Here is a 13,245-nt window from a genome sequence, read left to right on the forward strand (position 1 = left end):
CCTGTATCTCAGCTATTGTCAAAAACTGCTGTGCACAGCAGGCCTGCGGCAGCGATGATGGAGCAGCTGTTTTCAGCTCAATTAGGGACGGAATCAGCTCCCAGCAGAATAAGCAGGGCACCCGCTGCTCTCAGCTCTCCCCCCTTCTCCTATGCTGAGCTTGGAGCAGGGAGGAATCAGGTTTGGGGTCTGCAAAACCCACAAGTGAGCTAAGATAAGGGGCTGCTTGAAAAAGTTCACAGATCCAACCACTGGAGGCTGCTCTGGTTATACATAAATCACCACTGTGCGCATTGTCAGACATGGAAAACTCAACACAAGGAAATAAAGGGCAGGGGTTAGAGAGTTTCAGAGCTGCTATTTCCTGGCTTTATACTCCCCATGCATGCAAATTCACCGTGGTCTTCACAGCTCTATTTTAAAGATCAGAGATCAATCACTTCACGCACTAAATGCTGCATGTCCAAAAGCCACCTGGAAGGCACAGGAGCCAGACTTTATTATACTCAATCATAAACAGAATACATGTATTTCATCCAACATGTGCTATTTGATAGACCCACTGCAGAGGAGGGCGGCAGACAGAGGGAGTGCAGAGGGCACAGACGGCTGTAGCATAACAAGGTAAAATTAAGCCCGCTATAACTTAACAGTCAGGGTAAGAAGGTGGCATCATTGGAAAGGGTAGTGCAGGATGACAGAGCAGCATTACAGCCACATACTGAGAGGGGTTTGAACAAATGTTATTTAGTCGGCACTGAAACTGCCCAGGAGGAATTGCATGCTCAGCTGAGGGGGCAGCAACTACCAAGCTGGGGGAGGTAAATCCACCACTTGCACTGTGGCACAGGCTCTTCTCTAACTGCACCATGGATGAAGCATTGTAAAGGTGGGGTCCACTGCAGGCTGCCTCAGAATATGTCATAGAAAATTTATCTGAAAACGGTATGGTCATGTGGCCAGTCAATCCAAGATAGGATCAACTCTCTATCAAAGTAATGAAGTAATAAAGAGTAATCTTCACTCGCTACTTGCCTACATTTAGGTCACGGATAAAGATCTCTTTTGGGGCTCTATACATGCTCTGGCAGTCTGGAAGGAAATTGCAAAGCTCAAGGTGACCACCCTGCCGGGGGCTCTCCCAAGTCCAGCCCACCCTCCCCAGCCTCCTCACTCTCAGCGCCTCTGGGACAGAAGTTGTGTGCTGTTAAATCCTCTCCCAGCCCCCAAATACATCTCTGCTTCCCTGTAAGAAATGTGATCCAAGGTAATAAACCCTTGGAAGAGAGGATGTGCGAGTAACACAACCCCTCTGTGCCCATTCCAGTAGTGTCAGCCAGCAAGTTAAAGCCTCGTCACTTGGCTGTATTGATTCACTGCTGGAGGAGGCCACTTGAGTTCTGGAAATGCTGAGATATTTTACATTAAAAGAAAGAAAAAGGAAAAAAAAGGAGGAGGAAATAACAGGCACCAGACTCATTGTCCAACAGCTGTAAAGCCTGCAGAGCCTCAATTTGTGAGGAAGCAGTCCTTGTCCAGAGGGAGAAAGACAGATGCTGGCTTTGTTGCAAACTTACAGTGTTTATGATTACTTAGCGGGGAGACTCTGAATTGCTTGTGGATGCATTTTGCCTGTCATCCACTGTCTTGTTAATGTCAGAAGCAGCCTGGGATAGATTTGAGTTGCTACAGTGCAAGGAGAAAAAAAAAACAAAGAAAAAAACAGCTGAAAAAACATAAGTTGCTGGCAAAATATGCTGTGAAATCCTGATGCTTTCTGTCTAACTGTTCACTTCAGCTCGTCACATCTTGTTAGCAGAGCAGGCTGGGGCACAATCCAAACCTTCTTGAAGCTGGTGGGAGGTTTGCTGTTGACCTGATACTCATCGTGTTTCAATGCTCGGAAAGATGTCAAATGGAAGAGAACTACCCACACCTCCCTGGAAGGGAGCACAGCTGAGACATTGCTGTGGTTTAACCGCAGCCGGCAACCAAGCACCACGCAGCCATTCGCTCACTCCCCCCTGGTGGGATGGGGAAGAGAATCGGAAGGGGAAAAGTGAGAAAACTCATGGGTTGAGATAAAGGCAGTTTAATAGGTAAAGCAAAAGCCGTGCACGCAAGCAAAGCAAAACAAGGAATTCATTCACTGTTTCCCATCGGCAGGCAGGTGTTCAGCCATCTCCAGGAAAGCAGGGCTCCATCACGTGCAACTGTTACTTGGGAAGACAAACGCCATCACTCTCAACGTCCCCCCCGTCACGGATGGAGCGAGAGTGCACTTCACTCATAAGAGAGAAGCAAAAATATACTTTATTGATATAAAACAGTGACTTAACAAAGTTCAATGGTAAATGTGACAGTGGTTTAGCAAGATTCGATGGCAAGGTACACTTGATTATTTACTGCATAGAAGAACAGGGTCAGACAAAACTGTCAGGGAGACCCTCCCGTTGAGCCATGAGGTTCAGAAAGGACCCCCTTGCTTTCTAAACTCCTTCTCAGAGAGGAGTCTAGGTGCGGCTGGATCCAATCCTAGTCCCAGACTTGGTCAACAGTTTATATCTAAAGGATTATATATGCGCAATCAATCCTTTATATCACTTAGCTAAGATTTCAAAGTTTAGCACACCATTAGTCACTTACCAAGGATCTGTTGTGGCAAGGAATCTATCAACCTCGGGGAGTAACCTTGACAGGCGTCCCTACTCCAGGGGAGATCCTGGCGTGCAGCCCACTGCCGTGCAGGCGAGCTCAACGGGCTCAGGGCTGTCCACTATTTATAGAGTAAGATGATTGACTTATAGTCATATTTGCATACCAGCAAGACATTCGGGTCACTGCTCCAGGCAGCCCTTGGCTACTGCGTTGCCATCATCCCCAAAGTCCAGCGTAAGCTGGATGTAGCCATCATGATTCTCACTGGTGGTCATTGCTTCTGTGGGGCAGGGGGGGAGCACACCGCCACACCCCCTTCCTCCTTCTTCCCCCAGCTTTATATGCTGAGCAGGACGTCATACGGTGTGCAATATCCCTTTGGTCAGTTGGGGTCAGCTGTCCCGGCTGTGTCCCCTCCCAGCTTCTTGTGCCCCCCCAGCCTGCTCACTGGTGGGGTGGGGTGCGAGGCAGAAAAGGCCTTGACTGTGTGTAAGCACTGCTCAGCAATAACAAAAACATCCCTGTATTATCAACACTGTTTTCAGCACAAATCCAAAACATGCCCCATACCAGCTACTGTGAAGAACATTAACTCTACCCCAGCCAAAACCAGCACAGACATTCATGATCCCCATTAGCAAGGAGTCTGAGCTATTCGCACTTTTTAAAGGCTAAGATGAAGGTCACATCTGTCTCGCATAGCAAAGCGATCTTCAAAACAGAGCCAATCAACACTGGAAACCAGTACCTCAAAGGCAGAGGGTTGGGAGCATGCTGTAGGTCCGTTTGGATGGCTCTGCTCTGTAACTAACCACCACATCTGCACAGTGTGGCTCAAACCCATGTGTGCAAAGCCACCCGCCCCCAGACCTGAGTGCTGATCAGTCTGTGTGGCACCTCTCACTCTAGAAGCTCAAATTTTACTCTTGCAAATCCAAAATCCTTAGGGAAATCTGCTTTGGAGAAAAAAGGAATCATACCTGCGTCAGGGTGGAAATTGGGGCCAGGTCCCTAGCAAATTCACACTGACTTCAGGGAGGCTGGGACCTGTCTGTGATTATTTCTCTTCTTGAGTGTTCTTGGACCAAGAACTAACCAGTATGAACATGGACACACAGCAGCAGTGTCATTTTGAGGCCTGTGGCTGCTGTTAATACAATGCATTTCTATTCACTGTGTCTATGGTACTAAGAACCCCAGCAGCCCAGCTATAATTTCTAAAGCAGCAAGAACAGCTTAGGAGCTCAAACATGAAGTCAGTGAGAGTTGGGTGCCTAATTCCTTTCAATCTTCTTTCTAATTCCTAGCCTTAGGGCTTTGAGAAAGTGGCTGGTTTGATTTGATGAAGAAAAAAGCTGCTCCATTAGCAGGTCTGATGTTTGAGAGGTTTCTTTCAGCCCGTGATGAATCCCAGCACCCTCCATCAGGCCACACTTGCTGCTAGATCCTATTTTCCCTTCAGTGACATTATGTCTTAAACCGGCTTTCACTGCAATAACATTTGCAGTAATGAAATCACCCGGCTGTACAGTCTTCTTTTAACAGCAAAAATATCTGAGTTGGCTACAAAGGGACATTTAAACGTCACAGAGAATGTGCTGTATGTGTCCATCAGAAGATAAGGTTTCTCTTTGTTGATGAACAGAGACGCAACCGTGACTGGTGGGCGTTTGGAGCACAAAGGCTCACCGTGGCTCCTTGAATAGGCAATGAGGAGGCTCCGAAGGCGGGGGAGCGGGGAATGGGACAAGGGAGAGATGCTAATACAGAGAGCTTTTAAGGTCCCATACTGGCTACAGGGCTGCTAAAGATGTAACAATGGCAAGGCACTAAATTTGCAAGGGAAATGAATCAAAATCAGCTCCTCTCTTTCTTTTTGATTTCAGGGTTTGATCTCTAACAGTAGCTGGCTGTACAGGATTGGCAAGCAAGGGAGGAAAGGATCTCTAAACTGGGCGAGAATGATCCCAGTAATGGTGCTCTAGAAAGCTTGTAGAGGCCTCGGCAAGTCAACAGTTACAGGAGGAGAGTGGCATGGCTCAAGTTCACATTCAGCCTTTCCAGCACTCCCCAGCCCAGATGGCCAGCTGCCTTTTACAGCCCTGGCAAGGGAGATGGGCCTCTAGCACCCTCTTTGAACAAAGCGGGGACCCAGGCAGCCTGGATCTCTAGCAGGATACCTTACCCACCCTCCTGCCTTGGCTATACGAGAATGATCTTTGCGTTGCTTATGCAAGTTAACAAGCAGGATGCCCCTGAAGTCAATGTCTCAGCACCAGCATGAAACCAGCCCAACTGAGACCAGAATCCACATGTGAACTTCATATCTGCATAGGAACCTTTAGCTCATTATGGAATGAAAAATGTCAGCAGGGGGGAATAATTACACTGGGTCAACCCAAAATGAACAATTTAAGTTAACAAACCGCAACAGAATGTTTTGCCATTTCTAAATTGTTCGTTTTCTTAGAACAAATGCTGGCACATTGGCTCTCCCTAGCAGATAGAAATTTTGATTTTCATTGCGTGCACTCAAGATTATGTGGGCCTGATTTGCTTCAGCTGATTAGACCCCAAACTGATGTTGCAAATTAGATTGTCAGGAATAGTCCTACTTTTGAAAATGTGGCTGCTTCATTTCATAGTATGGGAATTCTTTCTTGCTTATGCCCAGGAAAGCTCTCACTTGATGATTGATTTATTCCAATAAAAAGCTAAAAATTCCCAGTTCCATCAAAGCCAGTTGTAAAACTTGCAGCATCTTAAAGACAGGATTTTACCAGTACACTTAGCTGTGCCTCAGGGTTGGGTTTTTTTTCCTCTGGGTTTTTTTTTTTGAGAAACAGCTCTGTCAAAGACTTGAAGGGTTACATTAGAAACCATTACATTTCACTGCTGGCTCTTAATGGTAGCATGACTTGCACCTCCAGCATGGCTTTCCATCTGCTACCAGCAGAGACAGTAATGTTACAGTCAACATGGAAAGTACTCATGTTCCAAGGAGAGGATAGTAATAATGAAAGAAGGAAAACATATTAGAGCTGGTGATTTAGCCTGAGAAAGGGCAGATCATATCACCCGATATGCCCTATAGCACGGCTATGAAAAGAATAACCTTTCCTCTGCAGGAATGTTCGGTGCAATGGGAAGATGGACCAATTTTGCACCTCTGTTTTTCCGCATGAATGCTAATTTTAGCAAAAGAAGTGAAGGTCATGAAGGACAAAAGATTGGGAGGGGGTAAAAAACAAACCTCCTCCTCCCTCCCCAAAGACCTGACAGTCTGAGCTGCTTTGCCTAATAGAAACAGGCAGCAAAGAACATTTTGGCTTTAATAATTCTAATTATTCCACAGTATTGTGAAATAAATTAGAAATCCAAATGAAATCAGTGTCCCATGGCACTAGGAAACATACAGTCACAGAATGCAGGTATCTAAATCTATCCTGAGTTCTGTCTTGCATAGACAAGACAGAAAATAATGGAAAATATGCTCAGAAACAGGAGAGAAAATTAAAGCACATACTTCCGCACACTGACTGCTGTCAAAGTCATGCAGGGAGCTGAAGCAAATCCAGCCCTGAACCTAAGCGTCCTGCACACCACTCCCATGCCATAGCTTTCCTTTTCCTAACTTTTCTGTAACAGATGAGGATGTTTCCCTCTCTGCCCTTTTCTTGAGGAATATGCAGCTGTGTTTCCTGGGCCTGGAAGTTACAGCAGCTATCAGCCTCTCAGGAACAGAGTGCCTTTGGAGCTGGGAAATGCCAAGGGATGGGACACTTAACAGGCTGTGAAATCAATGAAGATTTGATGCAGCCCCAGGGGCGTCTGTGGGGCTTCCTTGGAGACACTGTCCCATGGGAAGGATCTGACTGTAAGCTGGGAAGAAACTCGCTTTTATTTACAGGAAGGGAGCAGAAAATCCCCAGCCCTTATCATAAGGCCCAGCTTTAATCCTGGGCACAGCATTCAAAGATCCAGAAGTCTTTAACAGTTATGCATGAAGCAGGTGAGCAGGAAGACAATTCATACAGCCACATACAAGAGCTAAGGACCAAAAATAGACTTTCTCATAGAGGCAGCTATTTATCAGTACCCTCATCCATCATGCTGAAGGATGAAAGGCCAAGTAGACGACCCTGCTACTGGCCGCTATTATTCCAGTGCTGCACAGGGGAAGGCAAACACCTTGAAAGAACTTGGCTGAGCCTGGGAGGCCAGAGCCTGCCTTGCATAAAGCACTGGGACTAATAGGATATGACAGCAGGTAAACAAGTGTGTCCAGGTGAGGCCATCCTGGGGAGGGGAGTCACTGCTGTGCAGCGGCTCTTGAATGATTTATACTGCCCAGAGGTAGAAGGTGGAATGAAGCTCCTCTCCAACTCCACAACAGGTTTCTCACCAACAACAGTGCTAACCTGGCCTCAATGGGTTGTTATCTCCCCACACAGACCTGGGAGAGCTGGTGCTTGAGCAAAAGCCATTCCTCTCTATGATCCTCAGTGGAATAACAATGCAGAATTAGTGGCATCTGTTTGACCGCGGTCATCCCTGTTCTGCCAAGGGGTACTTTTACCTACCGCTGTCCAGCCCTTCTTTTACAGACAGTCCTGGAGCTACGGCAGAAATCCAAAGAGCAGCCATCAATGCAGAACCTGCCTTTATCTTCTACACACACCTGGCAGGTACTCATGGAAATATTCTCACAGCTGAGGTTGATGGTGCTTTAGCAAGGGAGGATGAGACACCTGCAGCAGGTGTTCAAACAAATGCCCACGGGAAAGAGGGATAACAGCAAGTGCTGCCATCCCTATCATTAAAATACAGAGAGGGTGACACAGAGACACTAAAGGAAAAATCCACAAACATCATTTGCAAGGTCCTAAGTCTCACCGGGTGACTCACAAAAGCAAACTATCTCACTCCTGAGTCACTGCCTGAAGGACCCCTGCTCTGTTAAATTGCCTTTTCTGCATATGCAGAAATAGCTGCCCGGAGCTGTGTTGATTGCACTCTGTTAGATGGTCCCTGTGTGCTTTGGGCAGTACCAGTCGAGCACTGCAAAGTCCATCTATCTTCATGTTTCTTGCTTTCAGTGATTTACAATGTCACACGGAAGCTCGAGGCAGAGCAGGAAATTACAGTAGATTTCCCAGTGTGACCCCCTTCTTTGAATCCCTCCTCACCTCACCAGTGGGCTTATGCAAACTCACAGGGATAAAGCTCGGTCTGTGTGGCAGGGCTTGTATGGCACTGCATGTCTAAAGGAGAACCAGAGCAGTATCAAAAGGCTTGGCTGTATTTGTATGACAATTGGCTCTTGTATTTGCAGGATCACATTCCTGAGCTATGTGATACACGTGTACAGGGGGAGATAGTGCCTGCCCCAAAGAGTTTGAATATAAGTAGTCAAGGAAGCACAGAAAGGAAACATTTCTGTTTTACAGGTAGGGAACTGAGGCAGGAAGAGATTAGCTGTTTTGCACCATTCATGTAAGAAATTTGACTCAATTCAGGAAGCAAGCAAGCTCTCCTAAGCCAAAGCACTTACCTACCATGACATCCTTGTCAGTCACCTGGACACCTGACTGCAAGCATCTGCCATCGCAGCACAGGCCAGCATTTCAGTGGCACATTCTGCTCTCTCTAACACAGGGTTTAAGATCTGCAGCTCTGCATCTTGCAGTCCCTTTCCTGGCTTTACTGCCGTCATACTCTGACAGATACTTTATGAGCCTGGGGACCCAACTCCTTCTGTTCACTTCAAAATCACTTTGCTAAGCAAATGGAGGAAAGGGGGGAGCAGAGCCGGTGCATCTCCCAGGCAAGGCTGGGCTCTTTTGGGTTGAATCTTTTGTTCTTTTCCCTCACTACTTCTGCTGGCTTTGGTGATCTTTCTTCATAAGTTTCCCCAAAGTGACAAGGGCAATTTATTATGTGCACACAAGGCCTTGGGAATCTCCTGGAGACATATCATTCCTGCTATTATCCTCCTCACATGAGGAGCCGTTGTTCTTGTCAAGCTCGCTCACTTCCTCCCTTGCAAAGAGAAGAAAGCATGCTGGGGATTTTTCATTAATCATTTTTACGCCAAGAGCTGCAGCTCCCGTCTGCATTCTGATCACTTCTGATCTCTGCCACCATTTTTCATGGTAGCACTTATGAGGATTGTTTTATGCTGCTGGTTCGAGGTACGTTAATGACCAACCATTCAGTGTCCAGAGCAAAGCCTTAAATTTAATGTACACTCCAGTGGGGAAAATCTATTACAGCTATACATTTTCTTTCTTGCTATTTTTCTTCAAGGAAGGTGCCAGTTTCAAGGAGTGGGGGGAGTGAGGAGGAAAGGCTGGCAGGAGGAGTTTGGTTTATGGTGAAAAGGAGGGAGAAGCAAGCGGAGGTTTCTGCACTTGAGTTAGGCTTGGAGCTGTTGCGGTTGAAAATTGGAAGATCCGGTCAAGGAATGGCCAAGTGGGAAGGGAGTATTGCCAAAACATAATAATTTCAACTGATGGGAGCTCAGCGTGTCCTAATTTCTGGTCCATGAGGTAAAGCTGCTCCTCACAGAACGCCAGGGTCTCTGAGGCTTATCTCTGACAGACTGCTTTTCTTGTGCGTTGGGACAGTACCAAGTGCAGAGCACTTCCATCACAGTTACGGCCTCTTCACAGAGACCTCCCAATGTAACGGAGCCAGTCTGCAAGGTTACACAATGCTGAGGCCGAATTAGCTTGGTCCTGCTCGGGCTCCGATTTCTTCACCTCCCTGGGCATTCCCAGTTTCTAACAACTGCACTTAGGAGTCCAATAGGTGATTATTAATAATGACAAAACCGCCTAACTTCTTCTGTCACCTGAGCTCCAAGTCCTTTAGAAAGGCAGTAGGACCAAGCAGCATTCTCCCATTTCCTCTCCCGAGGATGGTGAAAATGTGCTGTATCTAAAAATAACACTAAAACTGGACCTTGAGTAAGTCCCTTCCTTTCGCTGTGCCTCTGGACTCCTCCCAGCTACTGTCTATTTTGTGTGCTGGCTCTCTCTGCAGCAGAACATCAGAGCCTGATCCTGGCATCTGGGATCAACGGCCCTTCCTTAATGTGCAAGTACTGGCACCTCTGTCCATGCAGAATTAATCTCAGATGTAATCTCATCTTTTTACACAAGGGTCAGGAACTGGCTCCTACTCTGTGCACGCGTGACTGAATACACACTGCATTGTAATTCAGGCCCTTTGACATCTCATTTTAATACAAAAAGCGTAAAACATAGGAGCAAGAGATTGGAAAAGACCTTCTGGACCATGAAGTTCAGCTCTTCAAGATAAAATCTCATTCATACCCTATCAAATTTTCTCTTAAAACTGTTAGGCTTCCTCTCCCGCAGCCCTTAGTCCAGGATCAGTCTTTCCAATGCATAGAAATCTCTCTAATTTCCAGCATAAGTTTACTCACAGTGAGGTTGCTCTTATACTAAGAGTGTCCTTTAGCTTAAATAGCAACTTCAATACTAACATTAACAATAATAATAATAGTTAATTATGAGCCTAGAGGGGCTGTTCCTGGGACCAAAAACAACCCTGTTAAACCCAATGTATTCAAGCTGCAGGATAGTAATAAATAACATCTCAGGTTTATCGGCAATAAAATGGCTTGTCCCAGTCAGAGTCTCCAGGAGGGAGGAGAGATGCTGCAACGAGTGGAAAGTGGTAAGGCAGGCTCCTAGGGCACTGCTCAATGCGGGTGCAGTCAGACAAAGAAAAATGCACGGAGGAAAGAAAAGAAACCTTATTCCCCTGTGTGGAACAATTTACAGACAGCTGCTTGGTCCCCTGGGACCAGGCGGAGAGGGGGAGAGAGAAAGGCGTTCTTGCTGCCTTTCAGGCTGGACCTACATCAAACTCGTTAATGTCAATAGGAGGGAAATTGAACTGAGCTTTGTTGTAACCCTAATGAATCCTTTGCCGGTTACAGTAAATTTATTCTTTTCATTTCCCTTTCTCCCCCATCTTGTTTCATGTGGGCTTTTTTTTCCCTCTTTTTTTTAATGTTCCTTTTCTGGCAGCTTCTTCTTTTTATTTCTCTCCAATTTAAAACACAGTTAAAAAGCTGTGGTTGATTCCAATTAAATACCCCCTTTGGGATTACTAAAACACACACACTCATACACACACAAAGACCCCCCTCTTCGATTGTTTCCACGGCAACGTATTTAAATATCTCATTCACGGTGTCCAAATGAAGAGCTGAAGGATTTGGAGAAGCTCTTTCTTTTTCTGCTCCCTCACCTCCCTCCTCCCCCAAATTACTCATGCTATAGCTGTAACTGGTGTGATTGATACACATATTGCACTCGCCAAGCTTTGGCTAGAATGCAGAATATATCTGGAATACGTGTACATACTCCTGTTATTCCAGAGAAGGAGGAGAATTAAGCCAATAATATATGTCTTGCAATAACGCAGAGCTATTGTAATTACTTAGGAATGGTGGGAACAATAGGAAAGTATTGTGTCAGCAACGAGACAGGTCAAATTCTGCCATTCACTAAACTAGCGTATCTACAGAGTAACTCTGCTGGGAATTGTAGGGCTGTGTTGGCATGGAGGCGCTTAAGAAAGAAGTGGAAAGGGGCTGATTTTGGATGATGCAGTTAACAGGAAACAATAGCAAACTATAGGTGAGGAAACTAATCTTTTGAGATCTGTCTTTCCCCATTGCAGATGTAGGAGCCAGTTTCCCACTTATTCCTCTTGCATTGTAACACAGATCTGTATCTGTGAGCTTTCTGTGGGGTTATTTCCGAGACATTCTGGTGGGACCAAGTCCACAGCAGCTTCCCCGGTGAAAATAAGGTCCCAATTTGGCAAGATGTACTCAAGACGCCTTTCTGAAAGGTGGGGTAAGGAACACAGCCTGCCTTTTCCCTTGTTGGTGGGCAAAGCAAATTCCAAGTCCTGATTCTGCCCTCACTTCCCTTGTGTGTGCCAGATTCCCAGTAAAACCAGTGAGAATCTAAAGGAGGCAACCGGGCCTTCAAACGTAGATTTGGGGCCATAAAGGAAGTTTCTCCCTCCTTTTCAGCAGAGAGGCCTTAGAGTTGAATGCAGACCCTTACTGAGAATAATAACCCAGTCACTGGAAAGGCTCAGTCTGTGAAATTCCTGTGCTGAGCCTTCCAGCACAGTCTCAGCAATCGCTGGAAGAGCCAATTCAGAAATGTCCATTAGTGCCAGAAGTTCACTCTTTCTCTGCCCTCAAATTTCTTACAGAACACAAAACTACGGTGACTTTTCTGCCTGAAATTTTTCCAGTGCCTTGTCATATATTTCTGTAGGAAGTGCTTGCATTTTCCTTTCCTCTGTTGGCTCAGCAATCTGCTCTGTGTGTGCACGCAGCTTGCTCTGTCCTCCTCCTCCTCCAGTGCAAATATCCCAAGGACTGCAATTTGTACACAGGGTTAAGCCGGGACCTCAACGTTCATTCCCCACAAAGAAGTTCACCTGTGAGTGGTCTCTGTCAGCTTCTTTCGCAGGGTCTTGGAGAGGCTGGACAGACTGCAGCTGGTATGGTTTTAGCGGTCCACAGCTCCCAGCTTCTTCAGGATGGGAAGCAAAGCTCAGACCTCTCTGCGGCTGTGAGCAGGGCCATGTACTCCTGAGGTGGCTGCAGTCACATGTGAGTTTGTGTAGTGGCATACTGATGTGTTTAATAAGGTGTGTCTATGTTAGTACATGTATCTGGTGGCACTTACATATACAGAGGGCCATGGGGACACACCTGCTCCAGCTCCAGCACTGCTAGGTGAAGGGAGAGGTGACACCATATCTTGCAGGCGGCCAAGTGTGTTCACAGCCATGACTTGCACATGTCATAGACTCACACACATGTGTGTAGTGCTGGATCTGCAGCTTGCCTATGGACCTGGGCATAAGCAATCTATAAACCCACTTCAAACACAGATGCGAGCAGGCTGGGAGGAAACTGCAGCACCTGCTGTGCCCTTGACATTTCCCCCTTCCTTCTCCACTGAAGAAGCTGACTCCAGTGTGAACTGGTTGCTTTGCAGCTGTTAAATATTAGTTCTACTTTAACAAAGGTGGTATTTTATCATTAAGTGTTCTGTCTCCAAGGAGGGAAAAAGCCCAAAAGCAAAAGTGCACAAGTCAAATCATCATTGCAGTAATGAGTGGAGGACTCCTACAAGGCACTCATTTTACCTGCTGTTCTTTTCCCTTTGTGTTCACTCACTTCTTCACTGCAAGAAACACGGCTTCTGGCTGAGCTTTCCACACCCACACAATTGGCCAAATTTAAGGTATGAAAATTTATAATACAGAGAGGCAGGTTTATGTGTGGCCAGTATGATTCCTGCTTGCTTTTGAGTGTTTCACATAGAAGACGCGGCCTCTGACTGTCTGTTGCTTATAAACTGTTTTTCTTTTGGAAACAAATAGCAGATGTAAACATGTAGTTTTCTTTTCAGAGGGAAAATATCTGACCCCTTTGGGTTTGGTCATGCAGACTGGCATTCTTTGCAACTCCAGGCCTGTCTTTCTTAATCTGTGAGGTTACAAAACAGCATGGGC

Source organism: Aptenodytes patagonicus, chromosome 24 (assembly GCF_965638725.1).
Source record: "Aptenodytes patagonicus chromosome 24, bAptPat1.pri.cur, whole genome shotgun sequence".
In the NCBI taxonomy this organism is placed as follows: Eukaryota; Metazoa; Chordata; class Aves; order Sphenisciformes; family Spheniscidae; genus Aptenodytes; species Aptenodytes patagonicus.